At 53.0% G+C, this 13,697-nt stretch overlaps 1 protein-coding gene across 12 annotated transcripts in view; it reads right to left on the minus strand.

Moving 5' to 3' along the window:
- Positions 1–13,697, minus strand: part of LPIN1 (lipin 1) — a 169,126-nt gene that overhangs the window by 105,704 nt on the left and 49,725 nt on the right. Inside the window, exon 1 of one of the 12 annotated variants that reach the window (XM_082357506.1) lies at positions 8,280–8,369. The exons of 9 other annotated variants lie outside the window; for them this stretch is intronic. The gene's annotated coding sequence lies outside the window, so the exon portion shown is untranslated. Of the gene's footprint in view, positions 1–3,216; positions 3,304–8,200; positions 8,370–13,697 lie in introns of those variants that run through there. 2 more of the 12 variants (XM_082357513.1, XM_082357504.1) reach the window with 2 other exon arrangements.

Raw genomic sequence — 13,697 nt, forward strand, 5'->3', positions numbered from 1 at the left:
GGGTGTGACACTTTCACAAGCGTTCACACCTCCCTCAGCTACCCCTCCTCGGGACTGCAGAAGGTCAATCCAAAACCTTCCCCCACAGTCCTCAAGGCCTGAAAGGTCAGACACCCTCGTTCCTTCGGTCTGGGATCCGAAGACATCTTTGGCACTTCTGTCCTCAGGATGACTCATGGCTTCCTGGAGCGAGCCTGCCAGGAATCCACCCGCTGTGCACGCAGCCGTTGTGCTCTGTCACCTCTCCCCTCACAGCAGGTGCCGAAGGGGCTCCTGCGGAATCTGGGTTTAAGGCACACGCAGGGAGTGTCCTGATTGGAAAACCAACCCAACATCACGCAGGGCGAGGCCTCTGACTTTGTGTTCCCGTGATCAGCAGCAGGGTTACCCCCCCAGAAGCCCAACCAGCTACTGCTCTCCGGGGCCAGCATGCCGGCCCGCCAGCTGCTGTGCTCAAAGGAGCGCCTCCGAGGGACTTCTCAACGTCCACTGAGTGGGTATTTACTGGCAACGCTAGGCGAAGACAATAACGCAGCAAACCAGCGTGACACAAACCTTTAAACCTGCTGTCCGTTTTCACATACCATTAAGGCTGGTACACTGTCCAGATGGGATAATAATCAAGAGTTTAAATTGTTTGCTTAGTTATCATAATGATGCAAGGGATATAATTTTCCCAGTTTGCAGAGAGTCTATATATAACCTGGGCAGGGTAAGGGGTGGAAGTACTATCCAAACCCAGGTTCAGTCTATATCCAACACTATGACAATCCTGCCAACCTCCCGTATGACTTGATGGTCCGACCTACATAGGGGGCAGCACACACAGACTTTAAATTATACCTGCGGAAAGGTAAATATAACGCACAGCATTTAAAAATATATTCACTTCTCTTCTCCATATATATTCACTTCTCCAATATATTCACTTCTCCAAATATATTCACTTCTCCACTTCTCTCTTATTCACTTAACTTTGAAGGCAAAGTTATCCACCACAGTACATTTTAAGAGTTTTATCTGCTGGCTTGGAAATTGGTCTGCTTGCTCCAGGGGTATATCTGTGCTTGCCGGTTGGTCCAGGAGCGGCAGACCAGCCTCATCCTCTGACGTCTCCAGGTGGCACACGCAGGTAACCAGAAGGTGCTCGGGGCAGGCGCACAGGCTCGGCTGAGCCCTGCCACCAGCTAATAGTCAGGGCCACGCCCCAGGGACCTTGCAGCTCTGGAAAGGGTCTCATTACTTTTGAGTTAACGAAGAACATGGGCAGAGAGATTTTACCATTAAAATCTAAATTAAATACCCATGGATAAAACCTTCTCCTCCTCCTCCTTTTTATCCAGATCTACCCCAAGCGTCTGAGAGTCACCTCTGAGGACTGGTGAGTAACTAGCCAATCCCACCCCTTCCCACACACGTCCGCTCCCCCTGCACCCAGCAGATGACACAAACGCTCACCTGTGCCCGGCACCGGGCTTGGCACCAGCCAAGGCTAATTCCTGTCCTGAGAAGCTGAAAGTCTTACATCTTAGCTGGCTCAGTTATTGAACAACTGAACGTGGACGTCCATCTATAACCTCTCTGGACGCTGAAGAATTTGCTCTGGGAAAGTCAGCATCTGCCACTGGGCGTATTTAAGCCATTTGGCTTTTATTAGCTAGGACCATTCTTCCTCAAGGACACGACAGACGCTGCCTCCCTGGGGTTCTCCCCGCAGCTCCCCGAAGCCCCGGGACATCTCTCTCTTCATCTGAGGACGGCTGTGTGGCTGCCCCTTGTGCCCTAGCACTCTAGCCGGGCCTCACAGGGATGGGTGGGGGGCCTCCACCCATCACCCCTGGCTCATCTCCGCTGAGCGCATTCCAGACTCTGTCTCCACGTCTGGGGTCCAAATGTGAGGTCTGACCGGCTCTGAGTAACAATATAAACATCGTGCTGCTTCGGAACTGGCCAAGATCACATTCACCTGGGAGGTTACGAGGCAAACGCTGGTTTTCATACAAAGCATTAAAAAGAGACAATTTCTAAGAAATTCCAAAAATGATATTTTGACTAATAAGACTTACATGGAAATGAAATTGGTTTATAAACAGCGTATCTTCCTCTTGCTATTTACACTAACGGCAAAGAGGAAGTCTTTCTTCAGAGCACTGTGCGTTGATATTTATCAGTTGGCAAGTGTGATAAATTATCTACAAAAGACCAACGAGGAAGTATGACTTAGGTGCAGCGTGATGCAGGGTAAACAACGCCAGACTGGAAGTCCAGGTGCCTGGGCTTCACGCCACCCCTGCCGCGCTGACAGCACACGCTGGGGCAAGTCTCTTCCCCCTGGCCAGTCTGGACCAGGTGAGTCTGGCAGCAGCTGCCCCTTGTGTTAGTCCGACCATCTTGAACGGAGCGCTACGAGAAACTTCGTACGCAAGAGAGCAAACTTCTGTGTCCGTCAGTACCCCTGGGGATGCAGGGACTTTATTGGCAGGCCAGTGTTCTTCAGGAGGCACTCTGGTCCAAAGTAAGAAAAATTCACCAGAAAAACTTGCGATGCTTTTGAAAAGCTTGCAGGTCAGACTAATATCAATACTTCCTGACAAAAGTGATGAAGCAGCAAAACCTGCCCGTCCTGGGGTCCCCGCGCCAAAGCCCTCTCTGAATCAAGCGGGTCCTGCCCGTCACAGGGGAGGAGACCCACACTCTGGGCACACAGCAGATGCACAAACGCGCCAGCTACCCCAGTCTCGTACGGGTCCAGGGGGCAGCGCTGCGAACACGTGTCAACATGAGGTAAGGGAGGTCTCATGACTTCTCACCTCATTGTTAGTTACATCAGAAAAATCAGCATTTCATCCAAAATTGGCAGACTCCTTCTCCAGGGTTCACAGATTGCCAAGAAACACTGCTTTCTTGGAACTTCTGCCAAAATTCAATACCCCAGCCACAGCTCTCGTAACCCTGTGGTTTTGCTAATACCATCCACCTCTAAGATATTAATGTCAATTTAAGATGGCCTCAGACCAACCCAATAGAAAAATGAGCAAAAGAGAGAGAGTTCACAGAGAAAGAAGTCCATTTGGTCAATGCTGTATGAGAAGATACTCAATCCTATTCATAATTTAAGATATGCAAATCAAAGGAGGCATTTCAGGTGGTCCAAAATCAAAGCATTTTGTAAAAACCTGAGGGGCTGGTGAGAACAAGAAAAAAACAAACACTCACCACTCCCTGCCGGTGGGGTAATAAACAGGGGAAGCACTGTGGCAACAGCTGTCATTTTTTGCACACACCAGCAAACTCCAGCAATTCTTCTGCTATGTACAAAACAGTAATCAGAGCACTGATTATAATAAGGAAAATTAGAAACAAATACCTACAGGACTTCAGTTCAGTAAATTAGGGACCACCCGCACCATATAATTGAATATTATGAGGCTGTTAAAAAAAAAGAAAGAGAGGGAGAGGTAGTTCTCCAAATACTGACATGAAAAGGTATATATACTGTGTGAAAAAAGTACAAAAATATTTATAATATGAACCCATTTTTAAGAATTACATTTACACATATTCTCATATGCACAAAAAAATTATGGACTGATGTACTACCAAACAAGCTTCACAGCCTCACCCTAGGGAACAGGCCTGGGGAAGGGGAGGAGAACTTCACTTTTCATCACGAATATTTCCACCGCGTTGGTTCCTGGGTTTTGTTTTCTACATGCGCATGTACTGCTTTAACATTAATTTTTAATGACCTCAGAGAACTGGGGGAGGGATGGCAAACTCTGGCCTGTTCGGTGTCAGGGTCTCCCCAGCACTGAAACTGCTGGACAGGAGGGGGCGATGCGGGGAGGTCCTGCTCTGGTCGGAAAGGTCAGATGGGTGACCGCTCCTCCAGCGTTGGGATTGTGCAACGCTCCAATCTTACAGTCCCGTGTGATGAGTGTTCTCAGGTCCCTGCCAAGGAGCACAAAAGGCCTGGGGGTGGTGGAGGGTGGAGGCGGCTGAACTACCCCGGTGGCCAATGTGCTGGAAAAACAGGCCCAGGTTTAGACCCCGATCCCCCAGCTCTTGACCCTGTAACTCACGAATGGAGCACAGGGCTTGCAGCCTCTCTTTGCACCGCCGCAAGGGCCCCCTGTCCAGGTCTGTGTCTTGGCCAAAAAGAAAGCCCTGCTTCTGTGACTTCTGCACGACCCCTGCTGCCTCCACCCAAATATCACCTGGATGCTCAAGAGTGCTGCCTACAGCTCAGGGGTAAGAGCTTGAGCCGCGGAGGCAGACAGCTGGCCTTCACCTCCCAGCTCCACCACCTGCTAAGCCGTCACCATGAACGACTGACCGACCCCTCGGCCGCTCAGTCTCATATCTATAAAACGGACGACCCTAACAGCACCCACCTCATAGGATGGGTGTACGTGGAGTTCTTTTCCAAGTGCACGGCCAAACGAAAGCCAGGTGCTAACCCTCTGGTCACAAACGGCGCCAAAGGCCGGACTGTGAGTTAAGGCTGCAGCCTGACAGCGCTTTGCATACGTCAGCTATTTAGGTCGCACCCTCCCGAAAAGACAGGGCCAAAGAATACTACTGGTTGAAATTAATACAGAAATATCAGAAGGGTATGGTTAGATTCCAATAGGCTGGGAATACATTTCCATTTTATCCAAAAATCTGAGCCCAAAGGCAACCCGAAGACTGGGCCACAGGCTGGGGTGATGCAGAGTTCACCGGCAGGAAATTCTCTGGCCAAAGCGGGGAGCTGCCTTGTGGGTGCCCGGTTACCCCAGGACCCTCGCTGCTTCTATCTTTTGTAAACCAAAGGTGGATGCCTACAGAGACCAGTGAATGCAGAGGAAGATTTCACCAAAAAGAGAGAAGACATGTGTCCGAGGAGATAACGGGCCTTCCGGGAACAGGGCACGTGGTGGAAGCGTGCTGGTCGCGTCCCAGGATCACTGCGCACGCAGGCTGTCTCGAACGCAGGGTCTGGGGTCGGCCTTAGGAGGAAACAGGCAGTGGAGGCAGAGCCATGACTCTGCTCTAACAACCTGTAGCTCTTTACTAGAAAGCCCAGCGTCCAGCACCAGGAAAAAACGTTGTCTCAAGAATCCCAAACCTGCTCAGTGTGTTGAGAGATGTGGTTTCCATCACCGGCGCGGAAAAGCATCCTCTCCAGGCAGAGCTCTGTCCCTTCGCTCCCACCCGCCCTCCAGCTGCACAGCGGATGCGGAAGAACCGCCCTGGGCCACCTCCCAGCAGGCGGTGATTGCCGGGGGGGCCAACACCTGACACACGCAGGCCCCTCCCCGCACACCAGGCACTCGGTCTCACACACCCCCCTTCCCTCCACCAGAGCTCGCACGCGGGGGCACGCGTGCACACACACACACATACACACACACGCATCTCAGCTAAACAAGTTTCACAAAACAATACCTAACCTCAGATTAGTATGTCCGGGTCTGGGATTTTCTTTTCTATTCTATTTCACCTTTTCTAAAATGCCCATGGGGCTACTAAACTGATTTTAGGACCAGAGGGTGACAGGCTGCTCTGTGAAGAATACTGGCCTGAGCCAGTATTCACTTCTTACTGTTTAAATAAAAGGTGGGGCGGGGTCGGGGGGAGACATGGGAAGAGGAAGGAGAAGGGGCACACAGGGAAGTGTGGAGGACACAGGACAGGGGGGCAGGTCACAGTCTCCCTGACAGCCCCCCCTACTGTCAGGAGAGTCTCCTGAACCCAGCACATGGCATTCCCCCAGCTGCACCTGCTGCCAGGAATGAAAGCAGGTGTCAGGCCCCTGCTCTCTCTGGACCCTCTGCTCACAGATTAGAAAGCTCCCGCTGATGGGCTTGCTCGGGCTTTGCTCGGCTTCTTTTCACAAATCCCACTCCGATTCTAAGTGAGTGGGCTTAGGGCGTAATAAACCCGGCCAGGGTTCAGTGAAACCTAAGAAGTGGGACTTGACCCGCCCTCCCCAGGGCACTCGCCCCAACACTGACCGTGCATCACGGCCTCGCATGTTCCTTGTCACCTCAACAGCTCCCAGTTCTCACGGCTCGGTCACGCTGAGGAAGCTGAAGTGCAAACAGGTCAAACCACCAGCCTCAGTGTCCTAACTGGACCACCGTCTTCTAGATCTTTTTCAAAGTGCTCCAAAAGCCATCCCCGCCAACAGGCCTTCCCTGGAATGAGCTGCCTGCAGCCTCACCCATCCCCATCGGCACCCCCACCTAAATCAATTCATCACATTTAGGTACCTTTCAGACCTTGAACCCAGAAGAGAAAGGACCCAGGGGAGGCCCACTCACAGTGTGAGAGGGGGTCCCACAGCGCTGATTTACAGCCCAGAGGCCAGTGTCAGGCAGGACTGTCCCATCTCTACAATTAGCCCTCCTCACTGGCACCCTGTGTTCCTCTCTTAAAGTAACAATGACCACAGGGACCCCGCATTCTTTCCCAGGGGCTCTTGTATATCTCAGTGAACTTTTACCATAACTTGCAAATGGGTGTGATTCTCCCTTCATTTCCTAGGAGAAGAAACACTCAAGAGACACTCAAGAGAATGTGTCTTTGGCCCAAGTTACAAGTGGGTAAGTGGGTAAAACTATAAAGCCAAGTTCTTTGCACCAGCCTGTGTGCCCCATAGGCCTCAGGCCCTTCTTTTGAAATCTCTCTCCATCTCATGCCCTCCACCCCCGCCCTCTGGTCCAGGGCCCTGAACACAGCTGACTGGGTGGTGGGCAGGCTTACAGACTTCCTTCTGGCCAGGCTGGCCACCCTACCCGCTCCCAGGGCAGACTTCCCAGCCTTTCCGAGGTCCCCTCAAGACCAGGAGATCCATCGGTGCCCCACCCGAGTGCCCAAGTTCTCTCCCTTGCAACAAGACTCAGCAGGTCTGTCCCCTGTAGCCATTCTTTTCCGGAGTGCTGAGATTTTTGACAACTGAGACCCGGGATGGTGAAGGCACCTGGGCAGGGCCCCACTGCCAAGCTAACGCAGAACCCAGACGAGAGCCCAGGCCTCCAGGCCCACTAAGTTCAGGTCCAGGGCTCTGTCCAGGCCTGGCTCCACACCATACGGCCCTCCACACAAACAAGCATAAAAGCTCCAACCACACACCCATACACAAAAACACTCGATAATAAAACAGATGTCGGCAGATGTGAATGAAGCATTATCAAAATACAGAACCGGAAGACAAACTCTTAGATTTCCACCACTTCTGGGGGGAAGACGCGTACGTGTGTGTTTATTTCTCAGTTGCTATACATTCCGCAGTTGTTTACTTTAATTCATAAGACCCAAAATATAGAACAGGGACAAAGAGTAAATTTCACAATCACCCCCCACCATTACCCGCCCCCTCCCATAAAAACAGTTGATAAGCTCATCTCTCCAAACCACTCTTGGAAACTACTGGGCTCTAAAAACTCTCTGAATTAACACGGCCAGTTGTTTTAGTCAAGTTCCTGTTTGTTGGTCAAAAACGGGGTTGACATCTGCCTTCTCCAGCCACTACCCTCCACGCAAATTTTCAGCCAGTTATCTATACACACTCTTGCTCCACGTCACTTCAAGTTATTTCCAAAACTCTACTTTTCATCCTACATCTTCCCCGCCTTCCCCAAAATAAAATTATTTGCAGGGGCATCTGATGGAAGGTCTAGCACCCATCAGGCTGCAGGAAAGGCGCACAGAAGCTGGCAGAGGAGGGACCAGACTGTAATCCGAGAACCAGGACTCCAACCCGGGCTCAGCCTGCCGCCCAGCAGCTGTGTGACCTTGGGCACCTAAGTCAACCTCCCCGAGCCTGTTCCCTCAACAGCAAAGCAGGTATCCTAAATAACCCACCCCCACCGCCCCGAACAGTTTCATAAAAGTCCCCGGCTCTAAGCAAGGGCTGCTTGCTGCCCAGGTACAACCCACACATCCTGCCAGGACGGAGTCCCGCGGCCACCCCTCGAGTTCGCCACGCCGATCAAGGTCAGCCCTTTGGGAGAAGGCCCGAGGGATGCTCACGAGGCCGCCGGGTCCCTGGGCCTGTTCTCCGCCTCCCTCTCCGAAACACCTGCCCCGAAAGGGCCGCGGGGACAGAGTGTGGTCCCCGGGCATCACGTCGTCCCGCCTCCCCCGGCCGGCAGCGGCCCGACCGCGCGCCCCGCCCGGCCCAGCCCGGCCCTGCAGAGGCTGTGGCCCCTACCTCGGCGGCGGCCGGGGTTTGGCCGGGGCTCCACGGAGACTCGACACCGGAGGCTGGCGGCGGGGAGGCTGTTACTCACCTTGCGGCGCAGCGCGCTTGGCCGCCTTTGTATGCAAACACCCAGCCCGCCTCGCGCTCCCAGTCTGCGCGGCCCGGCCCCCGGGGGCGGGGCGAGCGGGGTGGCGCGAGGGCCCTCACGAGACTCGGGCCACTCGGCTGCTTTCAGGGCCCGCCCGGCCCCAGGCGGCGGAGCCTCCCTCGCAGGAAGTGCCGGGGCAGCCCGCCCCTCCTTCCTCGCCTACCTTAGTGCTCTTTACTGAGATGCAGAGGGAAGAAGGAAGATGCGGGCTTGGAAGGAAACACGAGTGCAGTTCTGGCCACTCTAAGACTTGAGATTTTTTTTCCAGCCATCCCAGACATGTCGGGAAGGGGAAGGCTTCTGGTGCTCGTTGAAGAAGCCGGCTGGCTCTAGGTAGAAGTTTAGGGTCATCTGCTATCTTTCCCTGCTATCCCCATTACTTCCACTACATCTAAACAAGTCCAGACTCTGCAGGGAGAATTTGTTTCCAACAAGCAATGAGGAGAAAACACTAGATCACGTTTCAGTGTAAGCTGAGCTGGATTCACCAAAGCCCTTGCCCTGCTGATCCTGCCCTGGCTGGAGTCCCCCTGGGAGGGCCCTTGCCGTGCTGTCTGCAACCCAGCAGTCACCCAGCTGTGACTCAGCCAGGACAGCTGAGGTGATCCCCTGGGCCAATCCCTGGACCTGCTGCTTTCAGCCCAACTCGGAAGGGGAGAAGGAAACCACAGGGATGAGTAAACTTGCTCCAGCCTCTGGAGGAGGAAGGAGGGAGGAGTGATGCCAGGGCAAAGCGACGCAAGCACCCTCGATCCTAAAAAGACTCAGACTCGGTTTCACTATCTGGAAAATGGGAGGCAGATGCTCAACACACAGATCCACTTTGAGGATGGAAATGGCCATCATGTGAAACACATGGCCTTTGCTTACTTGAAAGATTTTTAAGTTCTAGAACCCTATACATTAAGGAGTGGTGAGTCCCAGGATTTGTTCAGTGCTTAGCCCAGCTGTGATACAGAGAGTGCCCGGCTCGCCCAGCCTCAAGACTCAGCAGGCTGCTGACCTTCCTCCTAGGAGGGACACCTAGAGGAGGCTGATGATGTGTAAGGCTAAACAATTACAACTCCTCGATTGGCAGAACTTTTCTCTACACAGAAAAGCCACGAGAATGATCTAAGCTGCCCTATTCTAGCTGGAAATCTCCGTCCTTCTATCCAGTGACAATAACAATCCTGGGAATTCTGAAGTTTTCCAGATCAACTACCTACACGATTGAAAGGGCTCTGCAAGGGGGAGGGGAGACAGGAGGGTGAAGGCTCGCCCCTCTTCACCTGAGTCTCATGAAACAATGCAGGTGGGTGTGCAATTGACTCATATCGTGACAGTGACGACAATGGTTAGCTCTGTAAATGCCCTGGGCAGAAAGGATCCCAGAGAAACAACAATGAATTTCCCCCAGAGGGCTATACTTTGTCTCTGGTGCCTGATTTGGTCTCCTAGGGAGGGAGGGAATCTCCGCAGGATGCAAGGCCAGGGTTTGGCTGGAGGCCTCGCGACTTCAGCACAGGCACTCCACTCCCTTGCTCGGGGCCTCAAGAATCAGATGGGAACCAGGGACCAGCCGGTGCTGCCTCGCCCCCTCGGAGGGCAGGGCACAGAGCAGCCTGGAAATCCACCAGAGGTGGAGTGGGTCCCATCCCAGTGGGGTGCCCGTGGGCGGGCTAACCAAAGCGAGTTTCTTGGGAGAAGAGGCAGGTATGAGAGGTCCTGGGTTCCACAGGAGGAGGAGGGAGGGTACACCAGGGGGAGCGAATGCTTGGAACCAAAGCACAGAGGGCCCACCCCCAAATTAGGGGGAGGATCGTAGATGAGGGCTGAGGCATCCAAGAGGGCAAAAGAAGTCGCAGGGAGATTAAGGGGAGCGGCTGACAATTGGCCACAGCTTGAAGGCCACACCAGCCTAATTCACCCTAACAGATACATTAATCAGACAGCACAGTGCACCCTCCCCTGGGCCACGCGCCGGGCAGAGTCCAAGACTCATGGGGCTCAGGCACACAGCGCAGTGGGGGAGCAAGGAGAGCCCCCAGCCCCAGGGCAGAGGGAGATGCAGGTCCCCCACTGGCTGGCGGGCCACACTGCCTGGCATAGAGAGCCGTCACCAGCCCCGCAACCCCCAGCCCGGTCTGTCTTCCCGCCTTCATTCAGTACTCATGTGTTGAGTGCCGCCCTGTGGCCATGCTGAGCGCTGGGGGCTCCAGCGGGGACCAGGCCAGTCGCAGCGTCTGTCCTCTGTTGAGTGTTCGGTTGGGGGCAGTAATGCCGGTCAGTGGCACAAACACACATAAAAATTGTTACCCTATTCAGTGCCACCATGAACTGACCGGTTGGACGTGGCTGCGGGACTTGACCTGCTGGGCCCCAGAGGAAGAGGGGCAGGCACTAATCTCGACTGCTCTAGGCCGGGTGTGCAGGAGCAGACGGACGGGAGGAGGCCGGCCTGTGCAGAGCGGGCTGGCACTCGCAGGGGTTGAAGGAAGACACCCCCCCCGCCCCCGGCCCTGCACCGCTGGCCTCTGATGGGAGAGGGGGAGCAACGCCAAGTCCCTTGACCGCCCCGGCAGTGGCTCCCAGCCTGTGTCCCGGTGATCAAGCAGGGCTGGGACATCCTTTCTCCCCTGGCCGCATGGGGGAGATTCCCAAAGAGGCAGGTGAGGACAAGAAATATACTTTTGCCAGGAAACTACATCGTCCTCTCTTCCTGCTCCACAGCCAGGCCTGCAGGACCCAGGTCGCTATGAAGCAGCCCTCACACCTCGGAAGGTATTTCCTTTGGTGTATACGTCACACACACCAAATGTCTGAGTTCCACTTTATAGCCTTCCTCCCGCCCTGTTTTTACCCCAGCCTTGTAGTGAACAAATGTCTCTCCTTTGCCAGGCCCAGGACTGATAGTCACTCTGTTTGGTCTGGCACAAGCATTTGCCAATGAGAACAGACATAAAGCACAGCAGAGCAGGGTCCTGCTGGATTATGGAGAAGGTTGGGAGGTGAAGGGAAGAGGAGAGATGAGGTGGCAGGAATGAGGCCACTTAGGGAACTTGTGACAGTGACTGGTGACTGGTATTTTAATCATTGGCAAGGCCATACTAGATGAATCTACCTGAGAAGAAAACATATTTGGAGTCCAACTGAGAAATGCATCTGCTATGGACTAAATGTTTATATCCCCACAAATGTATATGTTGAAGCCCTAACTCCCAGTGTGATGGCATTTGGGATGGGGAGGGAACTAGGCTTGTAGATGAAATCATGAAGGCGGAGCCCCACCAGAAAGCTGGACCCCCAAAGCTAAACATAGTGGTCCAGCCTCTGACCTCAGTGAGGGAAGCTGGCTACAGAATAAAATCAGGTTCCTGCAAGAAGACACTATGCAACCCGTTACAGCGCGTGGGCTCAGGGCCAATCCCAAGGTCATTGCTCAGCTACTAGAATTTTCAGCTGATAGACCTTTGCACCCAATTAAGATGCTAACTGATATAATCCTTTGTCATCTCTAAACAAACAATTAAGAAAGCAGAAGGGACTGGATTTGCCAACAAATTATCATATCTGTAAATATGCAGCATTTAAACTGCCAGTAGCCATCCACGTTGGCATCTGCTCGTTGCCTGGAGCTTAACTAAACACAACTTCTTTAATTGTTGACCTAGAACCTGGGGTTGGTTGAGGAAAGTCACTCTATACTCAAGGACTTCAAGTCATCACTCTCATCATCTCTTGTTCTTAGAATAAGTGAAATCATTCTGAATTGGACATTCTCACCCACCCCTAACACGGTAAAGCAGTGTTTACCACGAAAACTTCTCACATATTAGAATCACCTGGGGAACTGTTAAAACTCTCGATGCCCAGACCAGCATTCACATCAAGTAACCACAGTCTCTGGGGACAGGACCCAGGCATCGGTATATCGCAGAACTCCCATGAGATTCCAGTGCACAGTCACGTTTACAACCCGGTGTTCTCCGAGTCCACTTCCCTTCATCCTGTACCCTGGCCGGCTGCCCTTCCTTCTCTTAAAGCCCACCATCTCCTCTCCCAGCACCCTGTGCCAAGGGTCAACATGTAACTTATATTCCTTCTAAATGTCCTTGTAACAGAACCCATACAAGCCAACTCAAGTAAAGTGAGTGAGTGAGTGAGTGTGAGTGTGTGTGTGTGTGTGTGTGTGTGTGTGTGTGTGGTGTATGGAGCATGATACATTGAAAGGGGCCAGGGATTCCAGAAATGGGCCTTGAACTGTGGCAGATTTCTCTCTGTCCCTCACTGTCTTTCCACTTGCTTAGCTCTGCCCCCTTCCCCTCTCCCAGCTGCTTCCTCTGCTTCCTCTCCAGGGTTGCCTCCTACACACAGCTCACCAGGTAGTTCTTTCCTTCACATGACCACCTACCTCAGTTCCTCTAACCCCAAAATTTCAAGGAAGAAATAGTATTGACTCGGGTCATCTTCTCCGTCTACAGTACAGTCTCAGGCCACTAACATCCTAGGAATGACTACCTTTGCTTGTCCCTCCCTGGTCCAGTGCTTCCCCAGTTCTGCTCGTATCCCCTTTCCCAGCACCTAGCGTACCCCAGACGCAGTGCTCAACACTGCAGGAGAGAGAGCCGTGAGACAGACACGGCACCTTCCTTCAAGGCCTCCTTAAGTCTGTCAAACATCCGAGCCTTGATGTCAGGGAGTACTGAGGGAGGAAGGGAAGCAGGTGCTATGCAAGAGCGGAGAAGACCGGATCGAGACTGATGGGAGAGGCCAGGGCGAGGGGCTCCACGCTGGGCTCTGATTCCAGCTTCATCTCTTGCTAGTTATGTGATCTTGACCTCTCTGACCCTCAGTTTCCTTTTCTACTGAACTGGGGTGAAATATCTGTTACACGGGCTGTTTGAAGGAATAAATGATCTAAAGTACTGAGTGCCATGCCTGGCACAATATACATGGTCCACTCTGGTGAAGTAGTGATAATTACTACTACTATTATTATTATTTATTTTGAACCCTTAGAAGCCTGATAAGGGACACAGTATCACGTTTTGGGCCTTCAGGATGGGGAAGACTCCTGACCGATGAAGTGCGAGTGGGAGGAGGTATTTCAGGCTGAAGGACCAGCACGTGGAAAGGCCCCAGGAAGGCATGCGGGGAAATGGGGAGCCCGGTGCCCTGTGGCTCCTATGTGGCGTGGACTCCCCAGTTTGAATGCAAGAATGAATTCATACCCGTCTCTCTTCCCTGGTGCCCAGTGCATGCTGGGCCCCCGGGGAGGTCTCAGAGGACACGCTGAATGACTGATGAATTGATTGGCTAGGTTTAGTTAGCCTGGGAAAGGGATTAACCACTCCGGAGAGTTAAAGTCAGTTTCCT

Source organism: Balaenoptera borealis, assembly GCF_965194805.1.
Source record: "Balaenoptera borealis genome assembly, chromosome: 15".
NCBI lineage: Eukaryota > Metazoa > Chordata > Mammalia > Artiodactyla > Balaenopteridae > Balaenoptera > Balaenoptera borealis.